The sequence below is a fragment of the Pelmatolapia mariae genome, linkage group LG6 (genome assembly GCF_036321145.2).
Source record: "Pelmatolapia mariae isolate MD_Pm_ZW linkage group LG6, Pm_UMD_F_2, whole genome shotgun sequence".
Lineage (NCBI taxonomy): Eukaryota > Metazoa > Chordata > Actinopteri > Cichliformes > Cichlidae > Pelmatolapia > Pelmatolapia mariae.
This window is the reverse complement of record NC_086232.1, coordinates 22,492,409-22,515,698: the sequence shown is the minus strand read 5'-3', so window position 1 is coordinate 22,515,698 and position 23,290 is coordinate 22,492,409. Positions and strand designations below refer to the sequence as shown.

Below are 23,290 nucleotides of genomic sequence, written 5' to 3'. Positions count from 1 at the left end.
TCAAAATTGTTAACAACTAAATTTAAAATTGCTGACCTCTTCATTCCCAGACTACACACTGGCGTTTTTTTCATATAACTTTATTTATGAACAAAACAGGACGGCAACATAAAAAAAGACATATCCAGAACAAGAATATAGACCACTTTAAACACCGACAGGAAAACAATCATTGACACAAGGGAATATAGGAGTGAGTGTGGTGTGTATAATGTGTAAGGAGCCTCCACGTAAGAGTTTTAACCATCACCCCGCAGTGATTAAGCAAATCATAACAACAGACTACACACTGTTAAGTGCTGGTCACCCATCCAAAGGAAAAGAAATGAACAACCTGACTACTATAGTAACAAAAATTATAAAAGCCTAGCTTTAAAGGTTCTGTCTAACTAAAAGGACAAAGTTATCATTTTGAGAGTTCAGAATAAAAGTCAGACTAAAGCTTATAGTTGTGAACGTAATTTCAAGAAGCAAACAAAAAAGATGTTTGCAGTTGGAAAAGAGTAGTGGGGGCATAAGAATGGAGCCAGCGGGAACTGAAAAATAAATAAATAACAGTTTTAGAAGTTCAAACTTCAGTGTGCTGATAGTCTAATAATATCCTTTGTCACTGGAAACCTGCAGCATCTTTTTTGGGTGTTATCAGCAATGCCACGTGTCTTCACTGCAGTACTCGTCTGTTGTGGTCTTGTTGGAATTGCATTTCTTTGCTATAACAGGTACAGACATCTCTTTGCATTTCTAGTAAGAATGTATTCAAGTTGTAAGTTGTAGTTATGCAAATAGTTTTTATATAGTATCTATGTTATACATATCAAAAATACCACTACAAAAAATGTTTTAAATAGCTAATGCAACTACATAATGACTATATTACTAATATGTAATATTTATTTAATATTAGATACATTTTGTTAAAGCTCATTTATTACAACATTGTCAAGTCAGGCAGCTGTTGGAGCACTGTCAGTAGAGAAACAAAGAAGGCCTTATTCTCTAAGGTGATAAGTCACAAGCAGCGGACTGTTTACCCTGGCTTTGGATGGATCATCCGGGTGAGTGGAGAGGATCTGGAAGCTGAAGAAAAAGAACTCTTTCTGTCAAGCATGTCTTGAAACATACACAAAGAGCACTGAATGCGAAGTTGCAAAGAAGAAAGGGTGGTCCCACGATGTGATACAAACTGGATAATACGCAATGAGTGGTGTCATTTTTTTAAGTATGTGACAGTTACGTAAATGGCAAATCAGCTTTGCAGCTTTGTCTTTATGTAATATAGCACCTTGCAAGTATACAGTGTAGTTCTTCAATCAAGAACATCTGTCAAAGTACATCTAGAACAAAGAAAGTTTGATGACGAGAGTGCTCCAACTGACAGACCTGAGTGCAGAAAGAAAGGGGAAAAAAGCTGTTGCTGCACAGTGTCTGTCAGGTGTTAAAAGTCTCTGATGTCCCACTGATAGGGGACAAGGTAGAGTGGTTTCAGGATTTTCCAGTTTCATTTGTTATTTTAAATAGAACAATGTGTACTTTAGGTTGTGGCTATCTTATGATTGACAGGTCACTAGGAGTGATTTAACAAGTTTAACCTCCTAGGACCTGGCGTCCACATATGTGGACATCACATTCTGGGACGTCTAGACCAAAATACTTAATTTTTCTCTACAAGGGCATGATATGCACTTACGAGGACATTATACTGCCACTGTTCTGTCAAAATTTGAAACAAATGGCCTCATATGTGGATCTCATTTTTCTCAAAAACAAAAATTAGGTAAAAAAAAAAAAATCTGGTAATTCTTTGTTTTTACATTCTTTGGGTCCCAATCAACCCAAATAGCAAAGAAAAATTAAAAATGCATGCCATGAAAGAGTTCGGGTCTTAGGAGGTTAATGGAAATTTACATTTGAGAGCTAGCCTATGATGTATGATGGACATTGTAGCAAACAAACATGGGTAAATTTTACTCTGCAGTGGTTGACTGTAGAAGAGGCAAGCCCAGAGGAGTTTACACAGCCTGGGATTACTGCTTCACCTCGTGTACCTGCACAGAGGCATACAGTAGTACATGTAGAATTAATGGGCAAAAGAAGAAATAATAAAAAACTTTGTCTGTAGAGCAACACCAAGACTGAGATTCTTTATGTAAACTCATGCATAATTAATTATTTATTTTACATTTATTGCATTTGCTGTTTAAAATAAATGTTTTATTTTTATCTTTGAATTAGTTGGTAGGAACTGTACTATTAAGATCAAGAAGAAATACATGCCATATGTGAAAGACATGAGTCTGACATTTGCATTTTCTCTTTAATATTAGCAGAAGACTACCTTGTGTGCTTTACTTTCACTGAATGTTAAGTATGTTGTTGTATGCAGCAACTGTCTATTTCACATCCCAGTAGTTTAGCTTTGCTTATAAAGTGATACCCTCAGGCTACATGTCCCACTTATTTTTGTAGAGAAGCTGTTGTTGACTTGGCTTTTTCATACACCATGTCACCAGTGACACCTTCTTGGCCAATCAAGGCTTTTGGAAACATTTTGTCACAAAAGGGGAAAAAAAGAAAGGGAAAGAAAAGAATAAAAGACAACACGAATTTAAAAAAAAAATGAGGACAACAAGAGATTTGCAAGCTGAGTTCAAATGCAATCAGCAAGGAAGGACTTGCTAGTATTTCAGACATGACATGCAGTTGTATTCTCTAAGTAGGCATGGGGCACAAAGTAAACCCCCTTTGTACTTTTTTTTGTGCATCCACTGGCTTTTGCACCTGTGTGGTGTCAATCACACAAATGTTGCACATTAGATTAGATCTTACCAGACATCAATCACAGGGGTGTAACTGAAAGCGGCAACAGTATTCTCCTCAGGATTAAGCTGCTTTTAAATTGGCTGCAGTGAACAAGATGAGCTGTGGAGCAGAAACGTAAAGTAAGCCAGAGGATGAGGGAAACAAAGGGAGGAGGAGAAAGCAGTGGATAATGAGCTTTGTGAGAGGAAGGGGGAAAAAAATGTGATGCTGTGTTCAGCTTTAAGAATTATGGGCCTGGCTGTCTGAAATGAGAAGAACTTGAGGAAATTATTCAGTGAGTGGTAATTAAATTCACTATGAAACTTTAAATCAGCTAAATAAATTGGTTTTCTCAATTAGCTTTCCTTGATTCCTCCTTAGAGCAGCTTCCAGGTTCTAGTTACGTGTTTATTTTACCCAATATTTGCAAGATGAAATGCGTTAGGACACTTTTATAAACTATTTTCTCAACTCATTGATTCTTTCTTGGAACACTGATTTGCCTAACAAATAATTTCATCAAATAATAGATAATGTCACTTTTCAATTTAATATATGTTCTAACCTAGGTGTTATTATTTTCATCCACACAATGTATAAAGGTGTTGACACCCCTTGTATATTGTTGCTATATTTATTTCTATATATTTTCCTTAAAACATATCAAACTCTTTACATTTAAACTAAAATGAAACCGCATTGCCAGAATTTGTCTACCCTAAAAGATGTAAATATTAAGTGGACAATAATCAGAATCGGCCATTCATTTTCACATATGTCCAATTATGAAAACAATCACAGCAGCACAAAAATCGCATGGATACTCATAGTCACTCGCTAACATGAGTGGACGTTAATGGAGACAACATATGCCAAAGTAAACTGTGAGAAGAAAACCACCAAATGCCTAAATCACATTTACCCAGCTGAACATGGATATTTTAAAACGCTAACAACGGCAAAGCTAAAGCTATCCAGAGCTCAGAGCCAGCAACAAGCTAGCAGCCTCAGTATGAGCAAACAACCAAAGCAGTTATGAGAAATTATAAGAAATCAAGAAGAAATAAAAAAGAAAATTGATGTTCGATTATCTGGTGAATTTATAAACATGCTTTAAAATGATATAAGTGACCGAAATTTGATTTGTTATATTAATCTATTACACTTGATTTTCTTTGGTAACAAAAATATGTCAGTTAAAGGTGTTTGTTCAGCAATTCATTTTCAGTGAATTATTTGAACCTCTTTCCACTTAATTTTCAGTCGTTTAAGTGAGAGAAGTTTGGGAAAACTGTACATTTGAATCACTTCTTTTATTATGAAAATTTGTAAATGCAAAAAGCTGCATCGGCAGGTCCCAGTTAGAAAAAAAACAGAAATTTGAATCGTCAAGAAAATTGCAATCACTGCCTCGATGTCTGTTTAAAATATGAATTTTAAATTATCTTCAGTTTTCTTACAAATTTTGTCTCTTATACTTATTATTGATTAAAAGTGTAATGTGTCTTGTGTTTCACCCCCTAAAGAGTCACAAGAAGCATTTTTGGTAACCTTTGAGTATTTCTTACCAAAACAATGTATGCACATCTTTATTTTCACATTCAGCAAACCTGAGAGCATTTTCCTCACCTCAAATCACTTTTAGTTTTTTAAGTATTTACAATTGTCCATTGTTTATCTCCAGTCTTCTCCAGAGTTCTTAAGGTCTTTGAATACTAGCTGCCTGAGGTGGTGCTTCATATTTTCTGAGAGTTTCTCTTCTTTTAATGCGAGATCCTAACCATTACAGAGCAGAAGCTCTTACATGAAACCTAATGAAGACTCTAGAGAGGTTGTCCTCGGTCACATCATACTCTGGGTGAGCTCCTCTGTGCAGTTCGCCATCATATACCTAGTGTGCAGTTCCTTGTATCATCCCTGTATCATCTTGAGCAATGTGAGAAAGATGTTTTCCATGCTTTTTACTCTACACTGCCAGGCTTGCATACAGAAATGACTGAGATAGTAGATGCGGATGAAACAGACACTATTTTGTTGCATTGCATGACTGTGTTTTTTTCTGTATATTTTTTAGAGTTTGTCATAATGATTACTTTGTTACTGTTAGATGTACAAAATATCAGCAGCTGGCACTTTCAGAAAATCTGTGGTGATGAAACCACTATCCCAGGATTTCACCAAATGCTAAAAACAGAACTGCTGTAATGCGAACAAGCTTAAGAGGAGTGTAATGAACATTCACAGAAAACAACCCCATTCACTAGTAATCTAATACTTTTATGGAATGGACAATTGGATTGCTGGGACATACAAATACAGTGCATCTGGAAAGTATTCACAGAGTTTCACTTGTTCCCCATTTTGTCAAGCTTCCAGCCTTATTAAAAAATTGATTGAATTCATTTATGACATCAAAATTCTACACATGATACAAAAATATTTTCTTTAAATTCTTGCAATTTTTTTACACAATAAAAAACATTATAAAATATACATAAGTATTCATAGCTTTTGCTCAATACTTTGTTGAAGCACCTTTTACAATTACAGCCTCAAGTCTCAAATATGATGCTACAAGCTTGGAATGCCTATTTTGGGGCAATTTCCCCCATTCTTTTTTGTAGAACCTCTTGACTTCCATTAGGTTGGATAGGGCACATTGGTGCAGAGTCATTTTCAGATCTCTCCAGAGATATTCAGTCCACTCAGGAGCATCACAGATTGGTCTTAAAACTACTCCTTTGTTATCTTGGCTGTGTGTTCAGGGCCATTGTCCTGTTGGAAGATGAACTTTCACCCCAGTCTGAGATCTAGAAAGGTCTGGAGTAAGTTATCATCAAGTATGTCTTTGCACATTGCTGCATTCATCTTTCCCTCGGCCCTGACTAGTATCCTAGTTCCTGCTGCCAAAAAAGATCCCCCCAGCATGATGCTGCCACCACCATGCTTCACTGTATAGGTGGTACTGGCCAGGTAATGAGCAGTGCCTTTTCTCCAGACATGACACTTTGCATTCAGGGCAAAGAGTTCAATCTTTGTTTCATCAGACCAGAGAATTTTGTTTGTAATGGTCTATGAGTCCTTCAGGTGCATTTTGGCAAACTCCAGATGGGCTGTCATGGGCTTTTTACTGAGGAGTGGCTTCAGTCTGGCCACTCTACCAAACAGGCCTGATTGGTGGAGTGCTGCAGAAATGGTTGTCTTTCTGGAACGTTCTGCTCTCTCCACAGGGCAATGCTGGAGCTCTGTCAGAATGAGCTTGGTCACCTCCCTCACTCAGGCCCTTTTACTCTATTCACTTAGATTAGCTGGGCAGCCAACTCTAGGAAGAGTCCTGGTGGTTCCAAACATCTTACATTTAAAGATGGTGGAAGCCACTGTGGTCATTGGGACCTTCAGTGTTGCAAAAGTTTTTCTGTACCCTTCTGCAGATATTTGCCTCTATACGATCCTGTCTTGGAAGTCTACAATTCCTTGGAACTTTCGGCTTGGATTGCTCTCTAACATGACCTGTAACTATGGGGCCTTATGTAGACTTATATGAACATCTGACAGATGATCAGTGATCAATATGATGCACTTGAGCCCAGTTTTGGGTGTCATGACAAAGGTAGTGAATACTTATGTACATGTTTTTATTTTTAAGACATTTGCAAGATTTTCAAACATTTTTTTGTCATTCTGGCGTATTGTGTGAAGAGTTCTGAAGTGATCCATTTTAGAATAAGGCTGTAACAGACTCCAGAAGCACTGTACCTGTTTATTTATCTTAAGAACCTGCCTTAGTCAAAATATGCATAAGAATGGCCAAAGTGGGCATTATCTGCCAAGGAGATGGTGCCACAGACAGTTAAAAATCATTTTGTATCACTGTGCTGGCATTAGCTCTTAATTTGTGTTTGTGCAGCAGTTTGCTGGGAAGGAGAAATAATCACAGAGAGGGATAAAAAGCAAGAGACTGAATAAACTAATTATGAATGTCAGCGCTGTCCTTGTGTGCCCCTTGGACACAGTGGAAACACTGGGGAGAAGAGCGTCATTGCTAAGCAGTCATCTCTCTTCAATAACACTGACTACCCTATCTATGATGCAGTGGGTGTTCCGAAAAGCCCCTTCAGTGACAGGCTCATGAAACCATAATCTACAAATCTATGTTCTGTGCCTTTGTTGGTGCATTGATATGTATTTTGGAATAGCATGAGACTATAGTAATTTAATTCCCCCTCATCGTGTAGTGATATAAAAGTGAACTGGCAGAGAAAAATGCATCACTACACTCTCACATTATTGATGTAGTGTGTGCACAAGAACACACTTTTGACTACCTTAAACTGAAACCAATGAAGTAATCACTGACTAAACATACTTTATGTGTATATGCACCGTGCATTGTATTATTGCCTACACATTTCTCCTGTTATTTCCACAACTGTCATAATAATAGGTACGCTTCTGTAATCCTGCTTTTATTTTACTTGAACATTAACTGCTGGGAGTTTGGGAGTCAAGATATGCTGTTGCAAAGCAATAAAGTAAGTCATCTGTCTTAAAGGGTACAATAGCTAGATATAGTATTTATTAAGTTTGAGATTCTGCTTCAACCAAAGTGATTTTGCTTGACTGAAATATCATTAAAAAACATTAAAGGAAGACTGATTACCCTCCAGCAAATGCGTGAATAAGGATCACCGAGCATTGTCTTTGAGATGTAGCAGCATGTGCAGTGTTTTCATTCCTTTCTTTTCATAATTATTTTAAAGGAACCGCCAACTTCAAAGGCGTCGTTGTCAGAAGATGCCTCTCCCTACTGTTGTGTTTCCAGTCCCATACCCAAACATTTCTTCAACACAAATGGAATTAAATTAATTGCAAAGGAGACTGGCAGCAGGGAGGAAGTGACTCAGGTAAGAAAAGTCTCGCATTAATATGGAACAGATCATTTACATACGAGGACTGACTTGCACAGAGAGAAGTTATCCTGAAGTTCAGTAACTTTACACTACAATTTATACATGCTCTTGTACGTATGCACGTTTCCCTGGATATATATACTTCTTTGTCTTCTTTGTCGCATTAAAACTAACGTGTTGCTGTAATCCGATTACTTTTTTACTATTGCAAAAAAGTAATTAGATTACTGTTACTTTCCCGTAAGCAGGCTGCATTACTGCGTTATTAAACCATTATTTGGTTTGTGAGGGTGTCTCGTGACAATGACATAAGCGTGTGCGACAGCAACAGACGCATGTAGATCAACAATGGATAATATGGAGTGCGAGAGAGAGAGTACGACCATTAAACTTCAAATCTGAGCAAGCAGCTAGCAATGTGCATAAAATTAAAAGATTGAAATTAATAAAACAAGTTTTAAAAAGAGATTCAGTTTTATATGATGGATGATGCAGAAAAAAATAGAATTGGGCTGAAAGGTCTATTGCTTTATAACATATTCAGGTTGTGTATCATATTTTTTAAGTAATAAAGTAACTAATTACTTTTGAAAATAAGTAATCAGTGAAGTAGCTGGATTACTTTCTTGGAGAAGTAATTAGTAACTAATTACTATTTTCAAGTTACTTGACCAACACTGGTGCCAGTTCTCAAACTCATCCACCTTAACTACCTCTATCTCACCAGTCTAGTTGCTTCACTCTCACAAACACTCACGTATTATGTCTTGCTTCTACTGAATTTCATTCTTCTTCTCTCCAAAGCATACCCCCACCTCTCCAGGCTATCTTAGACCCGCTCCCTACTCTTACTACAGATCATAGTGTCATCTGCAAACATCATAGTCAACAAAGACTCCTGCTTGACCTCGTCTATTAACCTGTCCATCACCACTGCAAACAAGAAGGGACTCCACTAAAGGGCTCCATTAAAGATGCAGTTACACCATCTTGCTTCTATTCACAAAACCACATGATCGGCCTTATATATCGACAATAAATCCAAAATGTTTGGGGGGTTTTATTCAAACCTTTATTTTTTAGTGATTTAATGGTTTTCCAGATTGCACACATATCATCTGATTGATTATTTAGCTACAACGCTATTATCTTTTGACAATAACCTTTAAAAAGGGCAGTGTGATATTACTTTAAGTGTCCCACTCTCCCTATATTTTCTTACTTTTTCCTTTTAACCACTAATGCACCACACACATACAGTGTCTCATAGCCTCCCTTCTCTGTATGTGCATGCTGTCTTGCAATTTAATGAATGGAAATAGTCTCTTACCTCACTTAGTGCTGAGCCATGTGGCAGCCACAACAAAGTGATCACAAACCACAAGGGCGAAAATAAATTGCTAGAGAGGAAGAAAAAAAAAACACCATTTCCAGAATAGTGGGAGATATTGCCACCTGTGCACCATCCTATGCTATGATACGTTAAAGGCACATGTAAGATAATGTGATTGTTACATAATTTCACACAAGTTTGAAATGCAAATATTGAGTAATTAAGCAACAGGTCCAGCCTCTGCCTCTCTCATTCTCTAACAAAAGTAAGATGAAGGTCAGAGGTATGTCCAAAGTCAGAGGCAACTGAATCATTATCTAAAGCTATGCATTTTTCCATTTATTATACTTTCTTATTATTAGTTTTGAATATATTTAGCACTCTAGAGCTATGAATCTGTGATTAGTAATTTTACCCCTTTTGCAAGCTGTTAATAGAGTTCCTCACTTTTTAATCATTTTACTGTCACAACAAGTCATGCTGCTAATTTTTATATCAACCGTCCACCCACTACCATCACTGATAAATCCCTTCTTTCAGTTTTAAAATAGAGTTTATCTGTTATTCTGTTGTTATGGCAAATAGAGAAAGGGGAAATAAATGTGCTCATTACTGGGGAACACTACTGTTCCACATGCACCTGAAAAAATCCCCAGAAGTAAAGATTTGGAGGTAATGTCTTATAAATATACCATCCACATAGCTAGTCGATTCCATGCAACTTATTTGATGTGATTAAACAGCTGTGCTGTTTTTAAATGTGTCAAATTAAATTATGTGTTATAGTAAAACACTCTCCAATACTAATACTGTTTTAATACTGTCATTATATCACCTTAATATTCTCTGTAAATTAAATTTAATGAAACATACAGCAGGTATCAAGTTTGGTTTAATTCTCTTCATATGTGACCTTAACCCTCTAACAACTATTTAAAACAAAAATGGGTTAAAGTGGGGTTTAGTATTTGAAATTACTTGGGTAATTATACCATGGGATGCTACCAAGCTAGGCATCCCATGGCCAGCCGCCCAGGATGCCAAAGGGGCAGAACGCAACCTGTATGACAGCAAGAGGCTCCCACCAGCCTTGCCACCATTGAAGCAGCTTCTGCCAGCAGTCCCGGCCTGCATTAAAAAAGAAATGAGTCACTGTTGGTCAAGCCCTTTTAAAAGCAAGCTTCCGACCAAGGGCTGCTCTAAGCTTAAGATCCAGGGGATGGGTGAACTAGGGCTGACCAAATCCCCAGCAGTGGAGCCGTCAGTGGTGTATCACCTTCACCCTAACCGCAGGGCAATCTCAGCTTCTTCTAGCATTTCTTTGCCCAGCAAGATGGATCGCCTCACGGCATCTATTTATCAAAGGATGTACAAATATGCTGCACAGTCAGATGCATATCAGGCAGAAATTCTGGAAGACATGGGCCGTCAGCTTAATGATCTCATTCTTCGCTCCTCCAGGGGAGCAGTCCAAGGGTGTGGCCGTGTTATGTCCCTTGCAGTCTCGGGTGAGAGAGACTTGTGACTAAACCTGTCAGGCTTAGGTGATGCTCAGAAGGCTGAGGTTATGGATGCAGCCTATGACCCAACCAAGGATCTCTTTGGCCCAGCCCTGGAGAGAATGAGAGAGACAAGCACCCGCAGAAAGCAGGAGGGAGAAGCATTCAACCTCTGCTTACCCAGAAAACCTAACCCTCAGCCCCAGCAGGTGCCAACAGCTGGCTTTGCGGCAATAGCAGCAGCCGTGAGAGGGAGACAGAGTGGGGCCAGAATGCAGAGAGGAGCAGGAGGCCCGCAGTCTGCCCACCAGGCCAAAGTAGAGAACCAAAGACCTTGGGGAAAGCATTCCTTCGCAGCAGCTGCTGCAAAGAACAAGCCATCACACCCCGGAGAGGGAAAAAAGAAGCGGTCAGCATAGCAAACCTGCAGCATTCTGTGTCACCCCTTTCTTCTCCCCCAAAGAGAAGGAAGGTGTTAGAAGGGGTAACAAAATCACTCCAAGGTTCAGGGTCTCCAGAAGTTTCCAGTTAACCAGGAGCACCCTCTCAGTCTCCTCCTCCAGTTCAGGGAGTTACTAACGGCGTTACTTTTTTCAGTAACGAGTAATCTAACTAATTACTATTCCTATCGTTACAACGCCATTATTGTTACTAACAAGAAAATGCGGTGCAGTCGCGTTACTATTTTTCAACAAACAGACGGTTGAAGCTGTGTTTAGCTTACAGCACCTTATATCATTTGCATGGAAGTAGCTGTAAGTAATCTGTGCGCTACAGCTTTAAGCAGCTGCACGCGCTCCCACGGGCGGCAATCACTATCTGGTAGACGTTCACTTTTTGGCACAACACCTGGAGTTAAGGGGAAAACAATCGCATGAGTGCTGCTGTTTGGCTGAGGAAGAATAAAGTAGTCATGGTAAGCCAATCACACGACCACTTTAAGATGACAAAGCAACAAGGTGATATATAACAGTTTTTAAATTGTGTCGACAGGCCACATAAAACCAGAGTCATGATAAACAATATATACGCGGTGTTTTTTCCTCAATAGTTTTATTACGTTTACTGTCTAAGGACAGCACTAGCAAGCACTCTCTGCTTATGAGCAAAAAATAAAAAAACAAAAAACAACCTGTTTGTGTTGGTGGAAAAATGTATCATGTCAACCAATCAAAAATGATATGGCAACATGACATTTGGTTGTTTAGGAAGAGGGGGAAGTTTTAGGAGTGACGGCGAGAGAGAGAGAGAAAGAAAGACAGCAGAAAAAGAGAGAGAGCGAGTTTTGAGATGTGAGAGATTTGTGACGTTTAGCGTGTTTGGAGTGTGTAGTTAATGTGTTGTCTTGTGTAGTTAGTGTGTAGTGTTGTGGATAGTTTTGTGTTGTGTGTCAGAACAATGAGGCGACTGCTGTCTCCAGGTAGAAAACAGGAGTGATACACAGGTCCCAGGTATCAGGCTGTGATGTTCTCCTTTATAGTGGACAGAAATTATTTTTTTTGGAGTGGCACAAATAATTTGTGTGGCATCTTATTGAATGCAGAACACCTGACCCCACTCTGGACCCCAGAGGGTTAAACATTTTTTTAAAGTAACGCCATAGTTACTTTTCAAGTAATTAATTACTTTTAGACTCTTGTAACTCAGTTACTAACTACTAACTTACTTTTTTGAAGAAGTAACTAGTAACTATAATTAATTACTTTTTCAAAGTAACTTGCCCAACACTAGACGTCACACTACCGCATCTTCAGGGGCCCTCTCGCGGCGCGGCTGAAGCAGTGGCGCGCATGCGCAGTTCATCCCTGGGTCTTGTCAACCATTTCCTATGGTTACAGACAATGTTCCCTCTAATTTTTCATGTGTCTGAGCGAACACACAAACTCCCTGAGCGATCCCTTGGACCACTGTGAGCGACATCAGACGTGTGCACTGTGGTCACGCCAGCATCTAATCCATCCAAGTTACATGGTTTATTAAAATAATCAAACTACAGCATTTACATTTATGTTAGACTACTTTTAATTAACTGCTTTAGCCCACTTACAATGAAAATTAAAAAAAAAATCAAGTCATTGACTTGTGTAGTATGTTAACACTATTGGAAGTAAAAATAACTCCAATTTCAAAAACACAACTTTCTTTCTTTTTCTTTTTTATTTTTATAAAGCTCTGACTTGTATTATGAGTATGAGTCTGTGGTCTGGAAGAGAGTCCTGTAACTCTCTGTCTGCAAAATACAGTAAATAATGACCAATGCTGGGCAATTAATTATATAGTTACTTCTTCAACAAAGTAACTCAGTTTGGCAAACAACAAAGTTTTTTGCAGCTATTTTTTTAAATGCAGCAAAGGCGTTTTTAAATAAACATTTCAAACTATTTACAGAACAATCAGCTGTTCCGCATCAAATCTGATGCCACACAAATCATTTGTGCCACTCCAAAAAATAATTTCTGTCCACTATGAGATAAAGGAGAACAACAGCCTGATACCTGCAGGCCTGACAAAAGGAGATGTATCACTCCTGTAACACCTGTAACATTCAGCAGTCGCCTCATTGTTCTGACACACACAACAAAACCATTGACTACACTACACACTAACTACACAAGATTTGCGCTAAACGTCGCAAATCTCTCACATCTCAAAGCACCGCCGTCACTCCTAAAACAACTAGATGCCACGTTGCCATATCATTTTTTGATTGGTCGACATGGTACATTTTTGGACGAATAGGAAAGGGAGACGGGGGTGGGGTTTGTTTTTGCTCACAGGCGGAGAGTGCTTTCGAGCCTTTTTTCTTATAAAACGCCGTTTTTACGGTTTCTTCCTGCAGTAAATATAAACAACGACAGTATTCAGGAAGAAAACCAAACATTGCATATTTTTTTTATCACAACTCTGGTTTTACGTGGCCTATCAACAGATAGGCCACGTAAAACAATTTAAAAACTGGTATAAAATCCACACTTTTTCCGTCAATTGTTCGTCTGTCCTGCTCACATCTCCAATGGTTGTACACGTTGTAATTGACGTGGCTTCATTCCACATCAGCCACGCGGCTTTGCTAGCTAAAACACCGGTGTCGGCGCATAAGGACGCTGTCATAGCCTGTCAACGACGTTGACTGGCTGCGTATATAGGCATTATTGGCTGGACTATGGAATAAGGTGGCATCGTTCTAATCCCATATGGGAGCAGCCAGTCACTCACTGACTAACACTGCAAAACAGAATTGTTAAAGTTTTAATTTTAGTTTAAATTCAGGTTAGATTTTTTTTGTGCGCAAAGCAGATTTTTCTGTGCGCAGAGACCGTGCCAGCAGTGCGCAATTGCGCACGTGCACAGCTTAGAGGGAACATTGGTTACAGACTACAGTTTGCAGTAAAACCACCGAGATTCGGCGGAGTGTTAACTTCAGTGGCCAGTGGCAATTCAGCGAACGTGCTGGAGGATGAAATATCCTCCCTGTAACACAAACAGGCTATCAGAGCGGTTCCGAGCGAAGAAGCTCAGCAGGGCATTTACTCCCGCTATTTCCTCATCCCGAAAAAGGACGGAACATCGCTCCGTCCTATTCTGGATCTACGTGTGTTAAACAAGCATTTGAAAAAGTACACGTTCGGAATGCTCACACACAAAACACTTTGTCGCTCAATTCACACAGGCTATTGGTTTGTTACAATCGACCTCTCCGATGCATATTTTCACATCGCCATTTATCCTCCACACAGGAAATATCTCAGGTTCGCTTATCAGAGTGTAGTGTACAAGTTTCATACTATCCCGTTCGGGCTATCCTTAGCCCCGAGGGTGTTCAGCAAATGTGTGGAAGCAGCGTTGTCTCCGTTAAGGTACAGCCGCATCAGAATATTCTCTTACATGGATGACTGAAGGTGTAAAGCGCTTTGGGGTCCTTAGGGACTGGAAAAGCGCTATACAAATACAGGCCATTTACCATTTACCATTTTACATAGACAATTATCTAATATGCTCACGATTGCACGAGCAGGCGATCAAAGACTCCGGGGTGGTAGTGAATCACCTCACGGTGCTCGGTTTCACAATCAACCTGGAAAAGAGCCACTTGGAACAGTATACAGAGTATCTGGGGCTTAGAATAGACTCCATCTCTTATCGTATCGCACTTTCAGAGCGGAGGATCGCATCCTTCACTCACTGTCTTTCCCGCTTTCAGCTGGGGAAAGTTGTTCGTCTCCACCTCCTTGACCTCATGGCCTCGGTGATATCAGTGGTACATTTGGGGCTGCTTATGATGAGAGATTTTCAGCGGTGGGTCGCTTTTCTGCAGCTGTGCCCTCGCCGACATCTCAGTCGTGGTATAAAAATAACGCAGTCGTGTATCGCGGCTCTCCGGCCTTGGAGGAGCCCGACAGCTCTCGCTGCAGGGGTACCTCTCGGGGCAGTATCACCCAGGGTGACACTGACCACAGATGCATCCCTGTCAGGTTGGGGTGCAACTATGATGGGCAGAGCAGTGAATGGTGTTTGGTCACAGAGACTGGCTCTGAATCACATAAATGTGCTAGAGCTCCGCGCGGTGCTCCTAGCCTTATGGCATTTTCTGCCATATCTCCGGGGACAACATGTTTTAGTGAAAACAGACAACTCCACGGTAGTTGCTTATATCAACCGCCAGGGCAGTTCCCGTTCCTGGCAGCTACACAGGTTAGCCAGGGAAATAACTGCGTGGAGCAGCACACGGCTCCTCTCCCTTTGAGCAACTCACGTGCCAGGAATTCTGAACAGGGGGGCGGACCTCCTGTCCAGAGGGAATCCACTGTTCGGAGAATGGAGGCTTCACCCACAGGTGGTGGAGCAGATTTGGCAGAGATACGGCCGGGCTGCCGTAGATCTCTTCGCCTCGCGAGAAACCACACATTGCCCACTGTTTTTCTCCCTGTCAGACGCAGATGCGCCACTGGGCGTGGATGCGTGGGCCCATCCATGGCCAAACACATTGCTGTATGCTTTCCCTCCCCTCAGCCTGATTTTAATAGCTCCACGGTGGCCATCCAAACACTGGATAGCAGAAATGGCCATTCCCCATCCGCAGGGACCTTCTGTCTCAGGCGAGTGGGGAAATATACCATCCCTATCCAGACCAGGTTGCTCTCTTGGACTGGCCTTTGAAAGGTGGAATTTGAAGGCGGCAGGCATGCCTCCGAAGGTTATTGAAACCATTCAGAATGCTAGAGCCTCCTCCACTCATTCCACAGCAGTAAATGGCGTGTTTTTGAAGAGTGGTGCCATGAAAAGCAGATAATCCCTTTCCAGTGTTCATTAGTGGAGCTGTTGTGTTTTCTTCAGGACTTGCTAGACAAAGGGAGAGCTTTTTCCACCATAAAGGTCTATCTAGCAGCTATTTCAGCCTGTCATGTGGGGTTTGGTGATAAACCTGCCGGTCAGCACCCTTTGGTATGTCGCTTCATGAGGGGGGCGCATCGAACGCTCCCAGTCTCTAGACCATTGGTCCCTTTATGTGATCTGTCAGTCGTTTTAGATGCCCTCTCCAGCCACCCCTTTGAGCCTATCGGGGCAGTGGGGTTGAAGTTTCTCTCTCTTAAAACCGCTCTGCTGTTGGCTCTAACCACAGCCAAGCAAGTTAGTGAATTACAGGCTCTGTCTATTCACCCCTCTTGTCTACAGCTGGCCCTGGGACTCACTAAAGCATGTCTGAGGCCTAACCCAGCCTTTGGCCCTAAGGATATTTGTGCGGCAGCAAGCTGGGCTATGCCACACACGTTTGTCCGGTTTTATCGGCTGGATGTTGCACAGTCATCCCTGGCTCAGGCAGTGCTGGATTCTGTTGCCTCAGGTTCGACCTGAGATCCTGGAGTAGTACTGGAGCGTAGCTTTGGGAGCTGGCGCAATCCAGGAGTGGGCCATATCTCCCGTAGTGAAACGAGCGAAGTTAGAAAAAGAATGTTGGGTTACTTAACGCAGTGTTTTTCAACCTTTTTTGAGTCGCGGCACATTTTATAGATTAAAAATATCCTGTGGCACACCACCAACCAAACTTGCTCCAAAATGACACATTGTAGCCTAATACAGTACATATAATGGCAAGTTAGTCTCTCAGTTTGTTTATACTCACTCAGTGTGAAACCTGGGCCTGTCTAGATGAACACAAAGATGATACTCTGGCAGGAATTGAAGAAAGGCATTCATGAAGCTCTTCCTCAACAGCTCTTAATCTCTCTCTGTTTTTAGTTTTCAGAGCTCTTGTCTTGACGAAGTTTACCATGCACACGACATCATCCAACACAGGAGCTAGGTCTGCTGGTGAAGTTTTGGCAACGAGTGCCTCACGGTGCAGAAAACAGTGCGTAACAATAACATCTGGATGTATCGCTTTCACTCTGCTAACGAAACCTTTGGTGCGCCCGACCATGGCTGCTGCTCCATCAGTGCAGACACTCGTGCAGTTTTCCCACTTAAGTCCTCCTTGTTCAAGATATTTGGATGTAACCCGAAAAATTTCCTCTCCTGTTGTTTTTTCTGGCAGTGCCTTGCAAAATAGAAAGTTTTCTCTGATGGAGTCTCCATCCACAAAACGCACATTGGCCAAGAGTTGGGAATGTCCACTAATGTCCGTAGACTCATCAAGTTGCAATGCAAACTTCCCACTGAAGCGTATCTTCTCCAAAACCACACTTTCGATGTCTGCAGACATGTCATCAATACGTCTGGCAATTGTGTTATCTGAGAGTGGGACTTTGGCTATTTCTTTAACCGCATCAGGGCCCAGCATCTCATTCACAATGGCTTTGCAGGCAGGTAGTATTAATGTCTCTGCTACGGTGTGTGGTTTTTTGGATTTGGCTATAAGTTCAGCCACTAAGTAGGTAGCTTTGAGAGCTCTTTCAGACACCTTTGTGTTTTTTCTCATTAAAGTTACCTGTTTCTCAGCGTGTTCACGCAGGCGAACAAAATAGTCTGTGTTCTTGTTTTGAAGTGAGGGATGTTTTGTGTGGAGATGGTGTTTAAGCTTGCTTGGGACCATGGCACTGTTTGAGAGCTTTTCTCCACACACCAAACATAACGGAGTCGGTGCAGTCGGATCTCCAGTGAAAGTAAAACCGAACGAAAGATAACTTTCGCTGTATTGCCTTGAGCTCACCGTTTTTGCTTTCTTTTGACTACCGCTCATACTAGGCTCTTCTGGATTAGAATTTTGTCCAGGGCCCAGTTCGGAGTCCGCAGTTTTTCTTTTTAAATATTTATCCATCTTTGTTGTACGTCTTGCAGCTGCCACGTACCGCGCGCATCACTAACTGTGTCTTAACTTAACAAGGTGATATTGCGCTACCCACTGCCACCCACTGACATAAAAGAGTAATTACTCTACCAGTCACTGCATTGAAAGCACAGATGCCCAACAATGATTTTATTACTTGTAGTTATTATTAAATTGTATTTTTGGACCAATTAATTAAAATTAAATAATTTCCCACGGCACACCTGACGATCTCTCACGACACACCTATGTGCCGCGGCACAGTGGTTGGGAAACACTGACTTAACGTATTCCCTGGTTCTTTGATAACAGAGTAAGGTGTTTCACCAACAGTTCCCTCCTTGCTTAGGCACAGAAAGAAATCTGCTTGGAAATAGTTAGAAGGGGCTGGTCAGCCGTGTTAGAATGAGGGGGCGGAGCCCTGAGCACGGCTCGACAGGTCTGTCATAGACAGACGTGGTGTCATTGGAGCTTCCGTAGTTGGTCACGCCAAGGCGATTCCCATAGTGAAACACGTCACTCTGTTATCAAAGAACCAGGGATTACGTTAAGTAACCCAACATTTCTGTCATTCCCGTAGCTCAGGGGTCCCCAATCCCAGTCCACGAGGGCCGGGGTCCCTGCAGGTTTTAGATCTCACCCTGGGTCAACACACCTGAATCACATGATTAGTTCATTACCAGGCCTCTGGAGAACTTCAGGACATGTTGAGGAGCTAATTTAGCCATTTAAATCAGCTGTGATGGATCAAGGACACATCTAAAACCTGCAGGGACACCGGTCCTCGTGGACTGGGATTGGGGACCCCTGCCGTAGCTGGTCCGTCACTTTATTTTGTCTTCCATTGTGTCTTCCAATACTTCCATTGTGTTTTGTGAGATTTCATTTTTATTTTTTTGCTGCTGTTGTGGTTTGTTTGACTTCCATTGTGTTTTTTGTGCTTTTGCAGTCTTTTTCTGTTCGCTGGTCTTTTCTTAAGTTGCAGTGTATTTGACCGCTCAGGGCCACCCTAGGTAAGGACCTGTCACAATAGATTCGTTTGTGTCCCTCTACATTTGTAGCAAAATATTAAAAAAATAGAATCTAAAATGTGGGTTGGGGCGGGGGGTTCTTTTGTTTTGTTGTTGTTTTTAGGTGAGAATCACAGAAAGTTCAGCACCACATTTTGACCTTGTATGCAAACTCAACACTGTAGAGTGGTAGGGTTCCAAAACACCTTAGAGTGGACAGACAACAGACTGTTTTTCTGTTTCAAAATATTTACCTATTGTTGTTCATTTTCACCTTTAGACCTGTGCTCCCTGTCGCCGGCCAAGAGAAACAAAACAACAGAGGGGAAGAGAAGAGGAAACGATGCTCAAAAAAACCTAAAAAAAATGAAAGAGGATGCACTGGATCCAAATCATAAATTAATCACTAGTTTAGTCTGCTGCATGTCAAGTCAAATGAAATTAAGCTGAAGTACCGCTCTTTAGTGTCCACAGAGGTCTTCACAATGCCATTATTTTAAATTAATACCAAAGGACAACAAACAATAGCCATCTAAAAGCGCAAGAAAAAGCTTTATAAGGAAATAACTATGGAAGAAACTGCTTAACGGATCTGACAGAGAGGGAACTATTCCAGGAGAGTCACGCATAGAATGGGCACAGACAGGGGGTTAATGGAGATTAAATGCTACTAAAAACTTGGAATATATTAGCAGAAAAAAAAAGTAGAACACCACAGTGTGTTGATGTTTTTGCTGCATCAGTATGCCATTGTTATTTTTATGTACAAATGACAAACAAAAAGAAAGTTTCAGTTCATTCCTCAATCATTTTTATTGTTGTTTGGGATCGATGGGGCATGGTGTGAGTAATAACAAAGCAAAGTAGTAGTGGTAATGCAGACGGTCGGTGCATTTAATTTAGGAGGTTTTATACAGTGAGTGTCTATCTGGTTGAAATCTATGTCACAGCTTCGGTTCTTAAGAGATAGCTCACGACTGACTGTATGTAATTACGAGGGCAATTCCAGTATTTGCTACAAATTTAACTGGCACTAAAAGGTGTGACTGCAGAGGAATACCAATTCAGAGAATGTAATGGATAAAAATATTATCAGCCACATTTGGTTGATGTCTTCTCCTCAAGGACCAATATTAGATAATGCTCTGACGAGGAGGCTGCAATGAGGCTGTACAGGAAAGCTCAAAGGCTTAGCAGTGACAGGTCACACAGGTAGGCGCATCTCCCATCGTCTGAGTAACCCGAAGAATAGTTTCAGAGGATTTTCTGACTTTTGATGACCTTATTCACCGCTTTCTGCTTCATCTGCTTCTCAAAGGCTTTATTGGATGATGAATTTATAAGATAACATAAAGTATGCAGGACGCTTTATTGCCAGGATCTCACTAGAAGGACACATTTGTAGAAATTTCTATGAAGAAAGCAAGCCAGCTTTGACTGGTTGTGATTCACAAAATCCAAGTACTGATATCTGAAACACTGACTTATATTCACTTATAGAGAGTTAAATAACTTGTAAACACCACACAGAACTGTGTGAATTCTCCTTTTAATGTTACTGTGGTAAATTTGTTAGTGAACTTCCTATCTACCAGACACTGATAATGGCGCTTTAAAGAGTTGTTCCTGGTACTGAGTGAATGTAGTACAGTAGTTTCCAATTAGCTGCAAACATCTGTGTCCTGCAGATGGAAATGAGGCTGATGAGAGCCCAGAGACTAAACCAAAACAGTCGAGGTGCTGGCAGGAAAACAAAAACAATGGGATGAAAAACATTAGCTGCAGAACTGGGGGAGAAACCTCTTTCACATATTAGCGGATATTGATATATATATTCATAGATATTGATTAGCGGAGTGTTAAATGCTTCCTTTTTTTCTCCATTTGCCCACATTATCAGACTTTAAATTGAGAGCAATAGAATTGGACAGTAAGGCACAAGCTGTCAGTGAATGACCAGATTTCAGGCACATCTTCCACTCCACACAGCCTCCTTTGGCAGTAACTTAATTATAGCTACAGTACCTTAGAAATCAGTCGCCTTCGCCAGGCTACCTGTCTCACAGAATGGAAAAAATACCTCGAGGCCCCAAAGAAGGGAGTGTTACTTCACCCTTCAACTTCAATCAAGGGTTGCTCAGCCAACTTAGCGTGAGAAGAACTTTTGAAGATTTTTTTTTTTTTTTGAGAGTGTAGCAGCAAAGAATTGACCACAGAACACCTGTCAGGGTCAATCATGGGGCATGTAGATCACATATTCTACAGAGTGAAGTTTACCTTTCCCCAAAGACAGTACAGTCTTGTACTGTTAGTGTATCACAAGATGACGCGCTGCAGTCAATGAAATGTTGAGGGCTCTGAATATGAAATTCCTCCCTAGTGTAATAAAGTTGGAACAATAGTGTTAATCTACTTTAAAAGCTCACTAACTGCAATGATGGAAGTAAGCACAGGGGGCTCTGAAAACTTTCCCCACTTAGTATTTTTTATTTTCCATTTGACGTCTATCATGACGAGCATACTGAAATGTATGCATCCTTTCTGGTCTCCCCCAGTGGACTGGGAGCCTGCAGCACAGACTACAACATAAAGTGCTGAACACATCACGTATGCTTTAGGCTTTCATGCCATCTATAATCCTCCTGAATTTACTTTAATACTGAACTTCTGGTCTAAAAAGCACACAATGATCTGACTCCTCAGTGCGTTTCTCACTTGCTTACGATTTATCAGCACCAGACTTCTGTGATCATGGGCATGGGAATTTATGTTGGTCCAAGAATGGAATCAAAATCTGGTGAAACCGCTTTTAGTCACTCTGCCCTGAAAATGCAGAGCGGCGTGCCAGATGACCTGTGCCCCAAATCTTATCTTTTTAAAGAGCAGGCTCAAAACATAGCTCCTCTGCCAGGCTTTTTATTATTATTTATGCGTTTTATCCAAAGCCCTTGAGTAAGTGTGTGCTTGTCTGTGCACTCTGTTGTTGGGGGGGGGGTTTGTCGTTGTTGTTGTTGTTGTTGTTGTTGTGTGCCTTAATCTTGTGTCACACATTTTGAGTTCAGTATTTTTAATAGGCAGTGTTGGGTTTTTGTGTATGAATCACTCTGAATATACCTCTGTGTGACTCCATGGGGGGTGTACAAAATAACAGAGACAGCTGACAAGTAGCCTTGAAATCAACACCACATTTCAAGCAGTTGTAATCAATATTGTTAAATCAACAGTGGATGACATGAGTACTTGTGTATGAAAGAGAATAATCAAGCAACTCCCCTCATCTCTGCAAAGCTCTATAGTGTCTTTCATCTTGTTGTTTTGATTTTTCCAGGAGGCTTTGGGTTCAGTCTCCCTACTTTAATCGGAATAGTTTTTGAAGCCAGCGGGCACATGTTTTCATAAACCTTTTGCTGCTTCCCAAGAAGCAGATTGAGAATGCTACCTAACGGAGTCAAGACTATATCAATAAAATTGTTCATTGTTTCTGTAATGGTTTGTGGAGCTCTAAACTGAGGTAAAAGGGAGTTAATATTGGTATTGCATTGGTAAGTTGGCAACAAGGAACTCAGACGAACCCTAATATTACTCCGGTTATTCATGCCTTCATAGTGTGGTCCAGGTCAGTTTTGACAGGCTAATACAGTAAGTGTTTATATCAAATTCTGTTTAAAAAACAACAACTATTATCACTAAATGTTTGGCCTCCTTTACCTAATACATCAAAACTTAACAGGTTTAATAGTTTAAATATATTGTAAGAATATTCTGGAACTGTTGGGCTTTATTATATAACTATATATAACCATGAAAACCATTAAACACTGTTGTCATAGCTATATTATAAACTAGTGCAAAACCATAAGTATCAGTTTTAATTCAAAACTTAATAACATTAAACGTGAAAACCTCAAACTAGTGAAAGCAGTGGTATGAAACATTGCATGTGTGGAATTTGCACGTTTTCCACACTCACTGAAATGGCAGGACAGGTGCCTTGATAATCTTTTGATCTCTGTTTTAGTCTTAGTTTGTTTAATGTCAGCCAGCTCAGAATAAATTGATTTAAATTTGGTTATTTTTGTGCTTTCGAGTGCAGATCTCGTGTCGGTGTCAAGGCACCCTCTGACCCCTGTGTGACCTTCATTTCTCATGTGCAGCCCATATGATCACTAATGTGCTGTATTACTGTTTTATTATTTCAAAGATGAGCAGGTCTTAATGGGAGCTTTGGCAAATGTGGTGGGAACAGAGATAGTATGGCAGGACTGTGTCAAGGTCCTCGTTGAACTCTGTCGCCACTGTCCCATAAAAAAAGTAAACACAGATATTGCAAGTACCGTTTGACAGTTTTAAGATTCCCTAACACCCAAATCTCCCTTGATTTGAACCACAACAGTGGATCTAAAATCAGAATAGTTACAAGTTACATTTGACCAACCTCCATGTACAAAAAAAGTGCCGTACCTGTACATGGATAT

At 40.7% G+C, this 23,290-nt stretch overlaps 2 pseudogenes; both read left to right on the top strand.

Moving 5' to 3' along the window:
- Positions 1–10,609: 10,609 nt before the first annotated feature.
- Positions 10,610–14,663, top strand: LOC134629720 (uncharacterized; annotated as a pseudogene).
- Positions 14,664–15,600: 937 nt separating this feature from the next.
- Positions 15,601–16,394, top strand: LOC135932103 (uncharacterized; annotated as a pseudogene).
- Positions 16,395–23,290: the final 6,896 nt, after the last annotated feature.